At 36.2% G+C, this 15047-nt stretch overlaps 1 protein-coding gene and 1 non-coding gene across 7 annotated transcripts in view; both read right to left on the bottom strand.

The window, feature by feature from the left end:
• FHIT (fragile histidine triad diadenosine triphosphatase) overlaps positions 1-15047 on the bottom strand; it is a 1485305-nt gene that overhangs the window by 965520 nt on the left and 504738 nt on the right. The gene's annotated exons all lie outside the window — the stretch shown is intronic.
• LOC123933343 lies at positions 14271-14377 on the bottom strand. The gene has a single exon (XR_006816573.1). It is a non-coding gene; the product is annotated as a U6 spliceosomal RNA (small nuclear RNA).

The raw sequence follows: 15047 nt of genomic DNA on the forward strand, positions 1-15047 counted from the left end.
GGCAGAGGCTTTAACCCACTGAGCCACCCAGGCACCCCTGCAGAAACTTTCTTGACAAAAGCTGAGAAGATCAATTGGGTGGAAGAACACTTTTATAGTAAGGTTCGGGGAGTACGAGAAAATTTCAATTGGTCTAACGCATCAGTTTCCAGTACATTACCACGACTAGACCTTCAAAGAAGTAATTATGTGTTGGTTGTACCTTATGCCTAAGCAGTAGTTTATACTCTTTTACAATGAACTACATCTGTCTCTGGGACAGAATGTAACTTCAGATCATCAAAGAGCTTACCTAGACCAACAGCATTTAGTAACAACACCGGCCTGCAAATACACCCAGCTTGTGATAAACCTTCTTTGTACCATTTTAGCATCTACACGTTTGAATAAATGTGAACCCAAAGCTAACTGAACTCTCAGAAAGAAGTCTCTAATAAGTTAAGATTAATCAGTGTTCCTTTTCAGAAGTGGGAGAGGGTGTATGTTTAGGAATGTTCAAAGATTAGTTTGTTTCTTTTTCAATTTTTTATTTATTGATTTTATCTTAAAGGCAAAACACAATCCCTTTCTAGGGCTTTAAATACAGATCAACAATCTAAACAGGCTGCAGCTAAGTACATCATTCTACAAAGATCAACTCAGAAAAGAACAGGTAGCTCTAAACTTGTCATGAATCAAATACATTTAGGAGAAGCAAATGTAAATAGCAGCTAAAAATGGGGAGCAGGAGAGGAAGATTAGATCCAGTATATGCTCCCTTTCAGGTTTGCTGAGGTGCTTCTAACTAGTTTGTGTATTGACGCGACCAACATGGTGTAATTCTTCTTCAGTTTGTCAATCCTTCTACACATTAGTAGATTATAATGTCACCTCAAGTTGACAAGTTGATTTTCCCCATGTGTATTTGACAATTCCTTGGCAATACAGAACTTAAATGGTCACTTTCTAAGAAAAGAAACAAAGGCTCACATTTCTGATATCTTTATCAAAGCAGCAACTTTAAGAGATGAGTGAATGGATGAATAGGTGGATAGATGGATGGGTCGATGGATGGATGGGTGGACAGATGGATCGGTGAATGGGTGGGATGGTAGATGGATGGACAGATGGTTTGATAGGTTCATGGATTTATAAGACAACCACTAGGTCATTCATTATTTATTTCTTTGTTCAACCTGGTTTTGCTGAATGCTACCATGCTAGGATATAAAAGTGAGCAAGTTAGAAGTAGTCTTATTATGGAGTTTACAGTTTATCAGGTACAAATTGAGAATTCAAGGTAAGCAAAAATGTCTACTATGTCACCTGGAGAATGTAACCAAAACGAGCTTTCCAACAACTTAGCTGGCAGCTATCTGTAATTATATGCATGCCAAGTAAGATAAGAAAAGGCCTACAACCTCTCCTGGACATGTTTTGGAGATCAAATAGGTTTTCATCATGACCTTTCCCTATAAATCCTTACGTATACCTTCCAAATGCAAGAAGAAACCAGGAGATATCACTATTACACATCTCCTGCCAAGAACCCATTAATTCTGTCCAAACAGATAAAAAACTGTGTTATGCTTGTTTTTATCTTTTTTTTTTTAGTTGTTTGGAGATCAAAGTCTGATACAACTTCACCATATTTCCCTCCAAGGACACTTGTTACAAAAGTTATTAATGTACATTTTTGGCATATAAAGTCACACTCACTAAATCTTTTATCTCTTTTGGAACATACTTCTGTTTTCACCTATCAACTGCATATTATCACCAATCTATGGGGCAAAAAAATGAGAGAAAAAAAACATTTACAGAATCACAAGGTATATATCACCAAAAAATAAAGAGATAAAAATCTCTTTTTAAAATATAAAAATAAAGAGCAAAAAAATAAGAGAAAACAAACATTTATAGAATCACAAGGTACATATCACTATTCAGTGGAAGGCAAAATTAGCAAATACGAATTCTGCTACTTTGGCCATTCAACTGAAAGATTTTTCTGTAAGGAGTCTCCAAAGTACAGTCAAAATCTAGAGTTTAACAATCACCGCCCTTTATTCTCCTCTTCCTGCTGCAACTTATACACACAAAATCAGTTCTCCGTAAGAAAGACCAGGGTTGGGATCAGGGGGTGCTGTATATAGGTTATAATCCTGAATTGCAAAAGATTCATCATTTCCAAGTGTCCTTGTTTCTGCCCAAAGAGTGTCTCCAGCCCCTGTATGATGGCTATCTGTAATGGAGACAGCTCTTTTTCTAAAAGAACAAGATTAATCATTTGTTTCTTTCTGCTCATCTCCCAAACTCTTCCTGTCTCAGACATACCAGCGACATAATAAATATCACCTTGTTTTCTGTCTTTAAGACTTTTTATATTTATATTTATTGCCTATAAATATAAACAGATAAATATATAATAAATATATATTATATATAAATATATATATTTATATATATAAATATAAACTGATATTTGCTTTTAAACAAGAAATGATTTGCAAACTTTTACCTGTAACATAACAATAGAGCAATAATCAGCCAATGATAATAATGTTGATAATGATAATGGTTAGATGCTAACTTGTGCCAGGAACTGTGTTAGGCTCTCTTCATCGTTTCATTCAATTCCTACAATGCCCATATGATTTATGTATTACTTTCTGTAGCCCGTTTAAGCACTTTCACATAGAAATCCGTCCTTCCCTTGCAAGCATCTGCCAAAGTTGGCAATACAGGAACAAGCAAAGGGATAAGATTCTGTCCAATTGGGAAAAACAACCATAATCCTCATTAAGACCTACTCATTTTAGAATGAGGCCCGTGAAGCTATTAATTATGGTTGTGAGAGTAGTATCTACTCACTGCACCCAATCTGGAATTAAAGCATATCATTTTTAAAATCATAATTATTCTTTTACTCAAACATTGATAATGTTTTGAGTCTTATTTATGTGTCTATACTCACTTTCTTCTATTTGTTGATTTTTAAAAAACAAATACAGATCATATAGCAATATAATTGGGATCTTTTTTCACTGAACATTATACTGTATTTCCCCATTAAATATACTTTTTAAGAAGATTTTCAAGTGCTACCTTATGTACCATAATTTAACAATTCCCCAATTTACTGACATTATTTAATAGAGTATTTAATTATTGTATAAGTACTGTAATACACAATTATAATAATTAATTTATGTTTCTATGATTTTCCTTCTGAAAGATTTCCAGAAATCAGATTATCAGATCAGTCCTGCATCGGGCTCTCTGCTCAGCGGTGAGCCTGCTTCTACCCTGCTCCCTCTCTCTCTCTCTGCCTGCCTCTCTGCCTACTTGTGATCTCTGTCTGTCAAATAAATAAATAAAATCTTTAAAAAATATATATATATATATAAACTTCCTTTCTCTAGGGAGACTGTCCCTATGCACAATTTCACCATGTAAGAATTTACCATCTCTAGATCCAAGATTATATTAAATAACAACTAGGTGAAAATGATTTTGTTTTGCATATTTTATGGTTTTTTTTATTTGTTTATTTGTTTATTTACAGCATAACAGTGTTCATTGTTTTGGCATCACACCCAGTGCTCCATGCAGTACGTGCCCTCCCTATTACCCACCACCTGGTTCCTCAACCTCCCACCGCCCCCCCCCCCCCGCCCCTTCAAAACCCTCTGGTTGTTTTTTTTTTTTTTTTTTAAAGATTTTATTTATTTATTTGACAGAGAGAGATCACAAGTAGGCAGAGAGGAAGGCAGAGAGAGAGGAGGAAGCAGGCTCCCTGCAGAGCAGAGAGCCCGATGCGGGGCTCGATCCCAGGACCCTGAGATCATGACCTGAGCCGAAGGCAGCGGCTTAATCCACTGAGCCACCCAGGCGCCCCCCCTCTGGTTGTTTTTCAGAGTCCATAGTCTCTCATGGTTCATCTCCCCTTCCAGTTTCCCTCAACTCCCTCTCCTCTCCATCTCCCCATGTCCTCCATGTTCTTTGTTATGCTCCACAAATAAGTGAGACCATATGATACTTGACTCTCTCTGCTTGACTTATTTCGCTCAGCATAATTTCTTCCAGTCCCGTCCATGTTGCTACAAAAGTTGGGTATTCATCCTTTCTGATGGAGGCATAATACTCCATTGTGTATATGTACCACATCTTCCTTATCCATTCGTCCGTTGAAGGGCATCTTGGTTCTTTCCACAGTTTGGCGACCATAGCCATTGCTGCAATAAACATTGGGGTACAGATGGCCCTTCTTTTCACTACATCTGTATCTTTGGGGTAAATACCCAGCAGTGCAATTGCAGGGTCATAGGGAAGCTCTATTCTTAATTTCTTCAGGAATCTCCACACTGTTCTCCAAAGTGGCTGCACTAACTTGCATTCCCACCAACAGTATAAGAGGGTTCCCCTTTCTCCACATCCTCTCCAACACACGTTGTTTCCTGTCTTGTTAATTTTGGCCATTCTAACTGGTGTCAGGTGGTATCTCAATGTGGTTTTAATTTGAATCTCCCTGATGGCTAGTGATCATATTTTATGTTTTATATAATGATATCATATTGCATTCTTCTGCAACTTGCCTCTTAAAAGTTTAACTCAATATTTTTCAGATTTATCTTTGTTAATACATGCTATCATTCATTCTTTTTGTTTTTTAAAAATCATCTCTTACACTAATATTTCATAATATGTATTCATTAGCTAGTGTTGGAATTTACGTTTTCCTGAATTACAAAAAAAAAATGTTGTAAATATATGGAGTACCTCTCTTTGGGCAAAAGAGTCATGGGAGATAAAACTGTCTTCAACTTTACTGGATGATGCCACACTATATTTCACAGGGCTGTTTGCCCTATGAATGAGAATCCCTATTGTTCCATAATCTCACCAATACTTGGTATTATTATATTTCAAAAACTTATTTTTTTCCAATAAGATGGTTGTAAAAAAGCTATGGTTTAATGATTTTAGTTTATATTTCCTAATCACTTTTCAGGTTGCTCAGCCTTTTATTCATTCATTAATTGGCCATTTATGTTACTTCTTCAATTTACGTTTATTCAGACTCCTACCCATTTTTAATTCATTTTTCAATTTCTGATTATTTAGGTATGTTAACTCTTTATGTATTTCCTTTTACTTTTCTTCTGTTAAACATTCAGTAAGTATAAGCATACCTTGTAGAATGTTGCCTTGATTAACATTTTCTGGAAAAATGAATTTTGGTTTTTAAAAAATTTCATATTATATAATTTGAAAATTTCATAATATAAATTTTTCCAATGGTCATGTAGCAAAAATTTAGATTTATGACACCAAAACTCAATAGAAAAATTTCTACAAAATGACATAGAGGAAAATTGTCAAGAAACTTTCCAAATCCGGTCAGTAGGATGTCAGAATCATGTGTAGATATTCTGAAAAGCATGCTGAGTGTCAACACAACAGATACGCATTGCGTATATTGCCCATGCTAAAAGGCCATGAGAGTGGGGTGCCTGGGTGGCTTAGTGGGATAAAGCCTCTGCCCTCAGCTCGGGTCATGATCCCAGGGTCCTGGGATCGAGCCCCACATTGGGCTCTCTGCTCAATGGGGAGCTTCTTCCCCGCCTCTCTCTCTGCCTGCTTTTCTGTGATCTCTTTTTTTTTTTCTTTCTGCCTACTTGTGATCTCTATCAAATAAATAAATAAAATCTTAAAAAAAAAAAAGGCCATCAGAGCATCAGTGTGAGCCCCACTTTGCCAGTGAGTGCTTGAATTGCAAACCTTTCCACACTGCCTTTCAGTTAGTTCTTTTTGCTTCCTGTCGGAGTCCTCAAAGAGTTCAGAACATACTGAAGACAATTATGCAGAAGGAAGCAAAGCAAATGAAGAAAGTTACTACATATGAAGCATGCAAAGCAAATATTTCTCAACAACCATACTAACTTGTGTGATCAAGAATACAACTTTTAAGTATTTTTTTTTGTTAAGATTTTATTTATTTACTTGACAGAGAGAGAGAGAGAGAGAGAGAGATCACAAGTAGGCAGAGAGGCAGGCAGAGAGAGAGGGGGAAGCAGGCTCCCTGCTGAGCAGAGAAACTGATGCGGGGCTCAATTCCAGGTCTCTGGGATATGACCTGAGCCAAAGGCAGAGGCTTTAACCAACTGAGCCACCCAGGCGCCCAACTTTTAAGTATTTTAAATCCTAATATGAGAGTTTATTGCTCAACCACGGGCATTTTACTATTTTACTTATATTTCATGAAATTGGTTGGTAAGTTGGGTTGATACATAACACATTATCATTCTTGTCTTTTTAAAATAATGGGCAATTGTCTCCTGGAAACCACTCTTGGGTGAAATGTTGGATCATCAGGAATGAATCGATTAACATCAAACTAGACATGTTGTTCTTTTTTTTTTTCCCTACCATGTTCCCTATTACTCTTTGCTCTCTTCTTTTTCTATTTTTACACATTTCTCACTTAGTGTTGGTGTGACAGGTATGACCCTATTTTACAGATGAGGGCACTGACATTCAAGGAGGTCTATGGCTAGCTCTATTAGTTTCCTGCTTGTGGTTGCTATAACAAATGAACACAAACTTGGTGCTTAAAACAATAGAAATTTATACTCTCTCAGTTCAGAAGCCAGAAGTCTAAAATCAAAGTATTAGGAGAGCCATGCCCTCCAGAGGTTTGAGGAGGGCTTCCATTCCCTGGCTCTTCCAGCTTTTGCTGGTTGTTGGCATTCTCTGGCTTGAGGCCACATCACTCCAGTGCTCCAGTGCCTCTATGGTCACATTGCCTTCTCGTCCGTGTGTCTCAAACTTCCCTTTGCCCTCTCTAATAAGGACACTTGTGATAGAATTTAGAGTTCTCTAGAATAATCCAGGATGATTTCCTTATTTCAAGATTCTCAACTAAAAATCACATCTCCAAGGGCCCTTCTCCCAAATAAGGTCACATTCACATGTTCCAGAAATTTGACACAGATATTTTTGTAGGGACCATTTTCAGCCTGATGCATTGGCTTAAAGTCACACAGCAGGACAAATAGTAGACAAGTTCAGATGTAGGACTTGCAGACTCCAGAGTTCATGTTCTTTCTGCTCCATGTGCTATCTTCCATGAGATTGTGTGACCTGTCATCTCTGTCCCTCCTCACACCTCATACTAAGAGAAGTCTGCTCTACCACAGAGTAAGGTCAGGATTCTGGACCTTTTGTTCCAGCCCCACAGACCTCTCCAAGGAGAATGTGAAAAGGCTGAGCTGCCCATTAACACATTCCATCACGTACTCTTGGCTTCCTTTCCAACACCTGGTTAGCTTCCTGAGCCTAGTTCAAGAACTACACTAGAGCACCAAACAACCTTGCTGGCAAGAATTATTACATCCTTCTCACTCACTCTGATTTCTCAAAAGTCCCCATAAGTCTATAGTATAGTAGAAGAAAAAATACTAAATATCATCTTCTTTCTTTTACCTGGAGTTGCTATCTGCTGTGACTTAGGGAATGAAAATGGACATTTGAAAGAAACTATTCTATGTCTCCCAAACTGTCCTTGAACATTCAGTTTAAAGGTTAATCACTTGTTTTTTGTCAAGAAATTGCTTGATGTGGAAAAAATATAAAATGTGATATTTCCACCTTCTTAACATGTGGGTTAGTAAGATCTACAAAGTTCTATTCTGCTACATACTTTCTCCTTCCTTCTAAGAATGGTAATTTTCATCCACACAGATTGCCCAGAATTCAATCCATCCTCTCTTTTCAGTCTACCCAGAGTTGCTATTATACCGTTTCACATTAGACTTGGAAACCTTGTAATTTTATAGGCCAATTTACAAACCCTTCCCCATTCAAGTTGTGATCTGAATAACATCTACATGCATTATAAACCCCACAAGATAGTGTGTTCATTTTTACTTAAATAGACATACATGTTTCTAAGAAGTTAAGAAGAAAAATGGGCTTTTATATTTGCCTTGCTACTTACGATGTCTATTGCCCTTCATCCTCACCTGAGGATTCAAGATTTCCATTATTTCCTTTCATCCTGAAGAACATCCTTTAGCATTTCTTATAGTACTGGGTGGTCTGCTGACAATAAATTTTCCCAGTTTTTCTTTATCTGAAAGCAATTTTATTTTACCTCTATTCCTGAAGAACAGTTTCACTGGATATGGAATTCTGTATTGATAGCTTCTGTTCCTTTCAGCACATGAAAGCTAATGTCCCACTGTTTCTAGGTTTTATTGTGTCTAAAGGTAGGTTAGCATTTTTTTGAAACATGGGTCCCTTGTTGTATATTGTATGTTGTTTTTCTCTAACTGCTTTCAAGATTGCATTTGGGATTTTCAGCTGGTTCATTATGATGCACTTCAGCATTTTGAATACTGGTAAATACATCTCTTTCACTAACTTTGGGAAGTTTGGGCCATTATTTTTTCAAACAGTTGTTATGCCCCATTGCCTATTTCCTTTCCTTCTGGGACACTAATTACCAGTATGTTAAAATTTTTGCTATTATCCCACAGGACCCAAGACTCTGGTTGGGTTTTTTTTTTTTTTTTTCTTTGTTTTCCCTTTGCTTTTTATAGGGAAAGTTTATATTTACCTATGTCAAATTCACTGGCTGCTTGTAGTCTGTGTGATCCAAAGGTCAGCCAGTGACTTGGGTAGAATTTATACTAAGAATCTGTGGTTCTTTCGGTCTGGCTTTCCATTTCTGAAATTGCCCCCCCCCCCCATTTTCTGATAGCTACAGTCACCCCAAATTCTGTACTCTGGTTCTTCTGGCCAGAAAGACTGTGGGTTTCCCTTTGGGGTTTTAGCTACCTTATGTAGTACTGACTACAGCAAGACCTCAGGATGGAGAATTTGACCCATGCTAAACCCCTCTTCCAGGTGTCAACTCCTCTCCAGAGTCAACCTGCCTTTTCTTCACTCTTCACATACAGAGAATTGATCTGTTTGTTTTGTATTTTGGTCAGAGTTTATAGGTGTTTTCTGTGGGAATTTACTTGATTGCATGGGAAGCAGAAATCACTATTTCTTATGTTTTAACTTTGTTATGTTGTCTACATTAGTCCTAACAATTTCAGTAATGTTGCATGAACAAATAACTCCTAGAACCTTAGGGGCTTAAAAAAACACAAAGGTTTATTTCCTGACTTATAACTCATGTCCATTTCCCAGATTAACAAGGGCTCGTGTCATCCTCACTTACAGACACAAGCTGGTGACCTTCACTATCTATTTATCATCCTGACAAGGGGAAAAGAGGAATATGGTTAAAAAAAATGCACTAGTTCTTAATGTTTTTGCCCAGAGCCAACTTATATCACTTCAGTTCACATTTCATTTGTCTATAGCAAAACATGTGGTCTCACTTAAATTCAAATGGGTAAGGAAGTGTACCCATTCAGATTGCCCCAAAGAAGGAGAACTAAGATATATGTGAATGAACCTAAAGACTACCAGGATGTCATGTCATATGGATTTTTTCACTTTCACAAGGTCAATCAGTCAATTTATTTCCTCTATGTATTGTGCCTTATATAAAAAGAACTTCCCCAAGATTATAAGGTCCCAGGGTTATGAAATATCTCTTATGTTTTTCCTCCAATATGTTTAAAATTTTTGCAAAAAGCCATTTAGCTCATTAGCATAACTGGAGTTGGGTGTGGGTGTGTGTATGTGTGGTAATATGTCTAACATGTTTTTCTAGGTGGATAGCAAACTGTCCCATTCACTGAAAGAACATACCCCCTCTACCAATTTAATATTTCAACCTCATCTCTAAAATAATTTTATGTATACATGGATCTGTTTTAATACTCCTCATTTAAACCAATGATATATTTGCCTGGTAAATAACCCCACAGTATAAATATTTTAAGGTTTTAGTAGGTAAATACCCCGCTATTGTTCTTCTTATAAAATAAATCTTATCCAACTTTCTTTCAAAAACTATTCTAAAGTATGGTCTTTTTTCTTTTAAAATCTACAAGTTGCTTTTAAGGTCCCTTAAGAAATCCTGTTTTTTTTTTTATTGTGATTGTACAGATTTGAAACAGATTGTGTCTTCCCAGTAGGGAACATGGTACTTCTAATCTACTAAGGTTTTCTAAGTTTGTTTGGTAGAGTTCAACATTTTTTATATAGTTATTGTGCAGTCCATTTTAGTTTAGTTGTGAATCATACAGTTTTGTGGTCCTCATAAATGTATAAGAACGCTATTGATATTTTACTGGGAACTTACATATAGCTATCTCTCTGAACTCTATCAGTTTTAATTGGTTTTTAGTTGAGTTTGGAAAAGACAATCATATATATTTTAATAGCACTGGTTTATCTCTTCTTTCCAATATTTATACATCATATTTAATCATATTACTTTTTTCCCTTAGCTGGATTCATGTTGTATAATGGCTAGCACAATGTTTAAATGATTACAGTAAAGGCAAGCACACTTATCTCATTTGTGGCAATAAAAGGACTATTTCCAGTGTTAACATTAAATAATGTACCTTGCTATAGAGGCCTCTGATACCTTGTAATATGCTGTGTAAGTTCATTCTATTCTATTCTATACTTAATGAGTTTTGCTTGCTTGCTTGTGTTGTTAAATAGAAAAGGGGACTCTAAATTTATTAATTTACTACTTTTAGTAAATTACATATTTTCTATGGATCAACTTTGTTATTTTCATTTAATAATGAGAGCTCTTGGAGCATCTGGCTGGCTCAGCTGATTAAGTGTTTGACTCTGGATTTTGGCTCAGGCCATGATCTCAAGATTTTGAGATGGAGCACTGCACTGGGCTCTACATTGAGCTTGAGTGTAGAGCCTGCTTAAGATTCTCTCTTTCTCCCTCTGCCCCTCTGCACTCTCTCTCTCTCTAAAAAAAGAGAGCAAGTAGAGAGAGAGAGAGAATGTGCTCTTGGGGCTATTAATTTTCTGTTAAATATAGCTTTGGCCATTTAAATGTATATATGTAGAGTTGTCTTTTTTCTAACATTTTGTTACTCTATGTTTGATTTCCTATTTGAACCTGCAGTTCTTTAAAAGAAATACTTGTTTTTTATTATTGGCATCACAGTTTTTCAAGTTGTTGAGCTATGCATTTACACCTTTATTAATTTTTAGTTTTATTTCATTGTAGGCAGAGCATGTAAACATGTTGTGTTTCATAATACAGTTTTCTTTGAGGTTTAATATATGATCTTTTCTTTAAATTCTTCATGACTCTGTAAAGTATGCTTTTTATTTCTAGAGAACAAAGTTCAATAAATATTTATTAAATAGCTTTATTAGATTAAAATACTCTATGTATTCTGTGTTTATCTGACCCCCAAAAGATTAATAAAAGTGTATTAAAATCTCATGAAACAATTTTATTTTATCAAGTTTTCCTTAATATTTGTAACAGCCTTTTATTTCATGTATTTTGAGACTATTACTATGTCAAAGAAAATTCAAGAATGTCAACTTCATTGTCTAGTCTCACTATCTGAAAAAAATATAATCTTCCAGAACACATTTAATATTTTCACCGTCTTTGACTCTATTTTGTCTACATACTGCTAAGATTACTTTTTTATTTTGCTTTTGCCTGATATATCTTGTCCATCTTTATTTTGGTTTGTTTTTTTTTTTTTTAATATTTATTTATTTGACAGAGAGAGATCACAAGCAGGCAGAGAGGCAGGCAGAGAGAGAGGAGGAAGCAGGCTCCCTGCCGAGCAGAGAGCCCGATGTGGGACTCGATCCCAGGACCCTGAGATCATGACCTGAGCCGAAGGCAGCGGCTTAACCCACTGAGCCACCCAGGCGCCCCTGTTTGTTTGTTTTAGCCAAAATGAGTCCTCTTTGTTTTAGGTATGTCTCTTCTCAGTAACCTATGGTTAGATTTTGCTTTTTCACTGTAAAAGAGAGTCTTGGTGTTTTAACAGACTAGTTTAATGATGCTCTTATAATGTTTGAGCTTCAGAATCTGCTTTCACATTCACATTTGTTCTTGACATGATGTAAGGCACATGGGAAAGGTCATTCCTATTTTATACATGAGAAAATTTAAAACCAAACAGGTTAAATATATTTCCCATAGTTATTTGGGTAACATATGGTAGGGGTAAGACTTAGCCAAAGGATACCAAAGCCATGGCTTTTTACAAAGATGGTATACTTTTGATGAACGTCAATGTTCAGATGGACTAATTGGTCAAATTATCTGCCTTTTTTTCAACTAGGTGAATTTACACTAATGTTGGCATAAATGATACATTTCGCTATACTTCTGTGATCTTACTTTATGCTTTTTGTAGTTTATGCTTCACTGTTCATTTTTTTGCTTCCTATACTTGGCAATTTAGGCCAGGTGGCACAGTCTTTTCTCTCTCCATTGATTTGGAAGTCATACCTACTTTCATTTCTTTCTTTTTTTTTTTTAAGGTTTTATTAATTTATTTGATAGAGAGAAGACAGTAAGAGAGGGAACACCAGCAGGGAGAGTGGGAGAAGAAGCAGCAGGATTCCCTCAGAGCAGAGAACCCAATATGGGGCTCAATCCCAGGACCCTGAAATCATGACCTGAGCCAAAGGCATCAGAGCCTTAATAAATGACTGACCACTCAGGCACCTCCCCCCTTTCATTTCTAATAGGGGTAACAAGTATACCAAAAAGAATATTAATATTTATTGAATGCATAAATAACTTTTAAACCTTTCAAATATTTGAAATTGTGGAGTCCACCCCTCTTAAAATAAAGATTTATCACCGTTTTATTTTCAGACTCTGTAAATATGATCTTGGGTTCTGTGACTACTTAGTATTAAATATTAAAATATTAAGTACATGATACTTATTAAAGCATTATCTTGGGGCGCCTGGGTGGCTCAGTGGTTAAGCCACTGCCTTCGGCTCAGGTCATGATCTCGGGGTCCTGGGATCGAGTCCCACATCAGGCTCTCTGCTCAGCAGGGAGTCTGCTTTCCTCTCTCTCTCTGTCTGCCTCTCTGCCTACTTGTGATCTCTGTCTGTCAAATAAATAAATAAAAATCTTTAAAGCATTATCTTATATTACATATTTTGTCTTTCAAAGGTATAGTTTTACATTTGCATTCAGTGTTATAATTAAACAATCGTTTAAATCTCTCTTAGGTTTAATTACTTACATTATTAATAATCAGTCTCCTAACATTTATTTCTCTGTTACAGAATTCTTAGATTTGATTTCTCTCTCAGTTGCCTGAGCTAGTGCTTCCTAAATCTAGTGCATGTAAGCATTTCCTAGAATACTGTTACTATAGATAGCTGTGTTCCATCCCCAGAGAGTCAGCTTCTGGAGGTCTGGGCTGGACCAGAGAATCTGTACTTCTAACTGGTTTCCAGATAATGTTGTTACTGGACTCAGAATTTCCCTTTGAATAGCACTGACCTGGGCTACCTCCTTAAGACATTTCCATAGTGAAAAGGCGTATGCTTTCTTTTCTCTTGTGTATTTGAGAATCTCTTTCTGTTACTTTTACAAGTAAAAGACAACTTAGGTATATTTACCTTTCTTCAGTACACTCTCCCAAGCTGTTCCAAGCAAATTTTTGTAAGGTAAATTGTTTTTTTGCCTGCCTGCTTGAAGGATTTTTTTTTTTCTTTATTCTTGTAATTAAAAAAAAAAAGTTGCCAAGTTGTAATAGTATGGAACCCTTTTCATTAATGTTGCCCAGAGTATGAAAAACTTCTTCAATTTGCATACTGAGGCTTTTTTGCTTTTGTTTTTGCTCAAAAGAACTTTTATTAATTTTTGATTACTACTTGTGTTCCAATTGTTTCTGTCTCAAGAACATCTATAATTCTTAGATTTGGTCTAGTGTTTAAGTTGATGATCTCTACTATATTTTTAATCTTCTCTATTTCATTAATTTAATTTTATTGTCATTTTCTCCATTTGGACAGAACTTAATCAGTTTTTCTCCTACATTAGTGATATGTGTGTATTTTTAAATGCTTATTTCTTTTCAGCTTCTAATGCAGATTTTAATTCTGTATGGCATTTTGGTTTCTTTATCACGTTTGCTTGACTAACATCTCTTTTTCCAAACCATCCTACTTTCTTTTAGCTTTAGCTTATTCTCGCACTTCTCTTTCTGTTTCCTGAGGTTTCTGAGGATACCAAACTTCTAAATATCTTTTCATGTTCCTGTGGCAAAGCATCCTATGAGGTTTATAACTCTGGGTCTCTGAGATACTGTTCCTTCTTTCTTGTCCATCATGATTTTTTTTTTTAAATATAGAATGCTTCATGAATTTGCATGTCACCCTTGCACAGGGGCCATCCTAGTCTTCTCTGTATTATTCCAATTCTAGTATATGTGCTGCCAAAGTGAGCACTGTCCATCATGATTTAAAAAAAAAAAAAATCAGTTTATCATGAAAGAGCCAGTATTTGCCAAGAAAGAAATGATGACTGTCTTTACTAATGTGTTACTTGAATCCCCTACAACTGGATCACAAATTGGTTTCCAGAATTCCTAATCCCAATTCCCAGTCTCTAGAAGCCATTTTGTAGAGCTCCTTGGGATGATATAGAATCTTCTAGTACCACTGCCTGGATCTATCCAATCTGAATATAAAAAATAAACCACAGTACTCTCTTTACCTTCAGCATGCTTACAGTTCTTTAATTATGATACATACTGACAAATATACTTCTAAAAATATTATTGTCCCCAACAATAGAAGGCAAAACACTGACCTTCCCCAAAGATGTCTACACCCGGGGGCCTGGGTGGCTTAGTGGGTTAAGACGCTGCCTTCAGCTCAGGTCATAGTCCCAGGGTCCTGGGATGGAGTCCCGCATGGGGCTCTCTGCTCAGCAGGGAGCCTGCTTCTCCCCTGCCCCGCCCTCTCTGCCTACTTGTGATCTCTGTCAAATAAAGAAATAAAATTAAAAAAAAAAAAAAGATGCTATACCCTATTCCCTAAACTCTGTGAATATGTTAGGTTACACAGCAAAGGAGAATTAAGGTTGTGGATGGGATTAAGGTTGCTAATCATCTGA

This window comes from Meles meles, chromosome 20 (genome assembly GCF_922984935.1).
Source record: "Meles meles chromosome 20, mMelMel3.1 paternal haplotype, whole genome shotgun sequence".
Taxonomy (NCBI): Eukaryota; Metazoa; Chordata; class Mammalia; order Carnivora; family Mustelidae; genus Meles; species Meles meles.